Source organism: Schistocerca gregaria, unplaced genomic scaffold, assembly GCF_023897955.1.
Source record: "Schistocerca gregaria isolate iqSchGreg1 unplaced genomic scaffold, iqSchGreg1.2 ptg000806l, whole genome shotgun sequence".
Taxonomy (NCBI): domain Eukaryota; kingdom Metazoa; phylum Arthropoda; class Insecta; order Orthoptera; family Acrididae; genus Schistocerca; species Schistocerca gregaria.
Genome location: NW_026062174.1, coordinates 82501 through 85000, shown reverse-complemented (window position 1 = coordinate 85000; position 2500 = coordinate 82501). Strand labels below are relative to the sequence as shown.

At 63.0% G+C, this 2500-nt stretch overlaps 1 pseudogene; it reads right to left on the bottom strand.

Moving 5' to 3' along the window:
• Positions 1-2500, bottom strand: part of LOC126322362 (large subunit ribosomal RNA) — a 7311-nt pseudogene that overhangs the window by 3050 nt on the left and 1761 nt on the right.

Sequence of the window (2500 nt, the reverse complement as noted above, 5' to 3'; positions counted from 1 at the left end):
AGCGTTGATTCTGCGACCAAGTATGCGAGCTCCGATGTGGGAGGGCAGTTGTCCTAAAACATGGTCCACCGCAAAATTGAAAAGGAGGGGGGAGAGGGGATCGCCCTGACGGACGCCCCGTGACGGCTGCACAGACACGCCCACGCCGGCGCCGCCAGCTATCACCGTCGCGCTGCTCTCGTAGCACCGGTCGACGTATTCAATAAAGCTCTCCGGTAGGCCATGAGCCCTCAGCACAGGGCGAAGGGCTGCATGATCCACCGAATCGAAGGCCTTAGAAACGTCGACCGACGCCACAAAGACAGAGCGGCAGGAGCGGACTGCGTCGGTGAGAGCAGTGTCTAGGATGAACGTATTCTCCAACATCCCGTCCCGAGGGACGAATGCCCGCTGGCGTTCGTCCACAGCACATGCATGCATCAGGCGTGACGCAAGAACCTTATGGAAGGTCCGCGCCAGCACCGAGCAGACCGTGATGGGGCGAAAGTCAGCAGGGGATGTTGGTGCAGCCGTTTTAGGGAGGAGGGACGTACGTGCGCGAAGCAGACGCTCTGGAAGGGCACGGGCCAGGATAAAGAGGTTCATCAACTTCACGAGGACTTCGTGCGGCAGGCGCCGCAGCTCGACGGGAGTAAGGCCGTCCGGGCCGGCTACTGAACCTCTGGGCGGCAAGGCAGCGGCGACCTCCTCATATGTGACCGGCCCCCACAGGCGCTCAGGAGCAACAGGCTCCGAGTGCGGCAGGAGGCGGTCACGGATGAAGCCCGCGGTGGAGATGGGCTTCTTCGTGAAGAGGTCCGCCCAGAAGTCCAGCAGACCGGGGATGTCAGGCGGCGGCTGCAGCAGGGTGCCATCCAGAAGGCCACGCACGCAGCGCGCGCGCGACCGCCGGAAGGCACCCTGTGTCTTGGCGTACTCCCATCGGCGCCGTTTGCGCCTTTGCTGCGGCGGAGCAGCAGGAGGCCGCTTAGGTGGTTGGCGCGGCCTCTGTGTCCTCGTGGCTGACCTCTCTTCTCTGGACCCGACCGACGCAAGGGCGTCCGGAAGCATGCCCAGGATGACTTCGGGCAGCGCTCCCGGCCCCAAACCGATAATTCGGTCTAGTGCCGAGAAGCGCTGAGCGGAAGCGGGTAGCCCCGCTAGATGCTCCCAGACGGCGGCGTCAGTCGGCCCCTCCAGCGGCGGCCCGGTGGTGTCGGCCGCGAAGTCCGTATCTGCGTCATCGGGTGGCGCAGCACTATCGCCCGCGTCTGGCGGCGGCCTCACCGCTCCCCGGCGGGACGCCGGCTCTTCCCCCCGACCGACTTCAAGCGCCTCCATGAATTGGCGGACAAGCTGCTTGTGGGCAGCCTTCCGCCTCTGGCACTTGATCGCCTCAAGTGTTCGGTCATAGTTACTCCCGCCGTTTACCCGCGCTTGCTTGAATTTCTTCACGTTGACATTCAGAGCACTGGGCAGAAATCACATTGCGTCAACACCCGCTAGGGCCATCGCAATGCTTTGTTTTAATTAGACAGTCGGATTCCCCCAGTCCGTGCCAGTTCTGAGTTGATCGTTGAATGGCGGCCGAAGAGAATCCGCGCACCCGCGCGCCCCCGGAGGAGCACGCTAAGGCGGACGCGGCCTCGCAGCAAGGAAGATCCGTGGGAGGCCAAGGCACGGGACCGAGCTCGGATCCTGCACGCAGGTTGAAGCACCGGGGCGCGAACGCCGCGCAGGCGCGCGCATCCTGCACCGCCGGCCAGCACGAGGCCAACCAACGGCGAGAGCAGACCACGCCCGCGCTAAACGCCCGCACTTACCGGCACCCCTACGGCACTCACCTCGCCCAGGCCCGGCACGTTAGCGCTGACCCACTTCCCGACCAAGCCCGACACGCCCCGATCCTCAGAGCCAATCCTTATCCCGAAGTTACGGATCCAATTTGCCGACTTCCCTTACCTACATTATTCTATCGACTAGAGGCTCTTCACCTTGGAGACCTGCTGCGGATATGGGTACGAACCGGCGCGACACCTCCACGTGGCCCTCTCCCGGATTTTCAAGGTCCGAGGGGAAGATCGGGACACCGCCGCAACTGCGGTGCTCTTCGCGTTCCAAACCCTATCTCCCTGCTAGAGGATTCCAGGGAACTCGAACGCTCATGCAGAAAAGAAAACTCTTCCCCGATCTCCCGACGGCGTCTCCGGGTCCTTTTGGGTTACCCCGACGAGCATCTCTAAAAGAGGGGCCCGACTTGTATCGGTTCCGCTGCCGGGTTCCGGAATAGGAACCGGATTCCCTTTCGCCCAACGGGGGCCAGCACAAAGTGCATCATGCTATGACGGCCCCCATCAACATCGGATTTCTCCTAGGGCTTAGGATCGACTGACTCGTGTGCAACGGCTGTTCACACGAAACCCTTCTCCGCGTCAGCCCTCCAGGGCCTCGCTGGAGTATTTGCTACTACCACCAAGATCTGCACCGACGGCGGCTCCAGGCAGGCTCACGCCCAGACCCT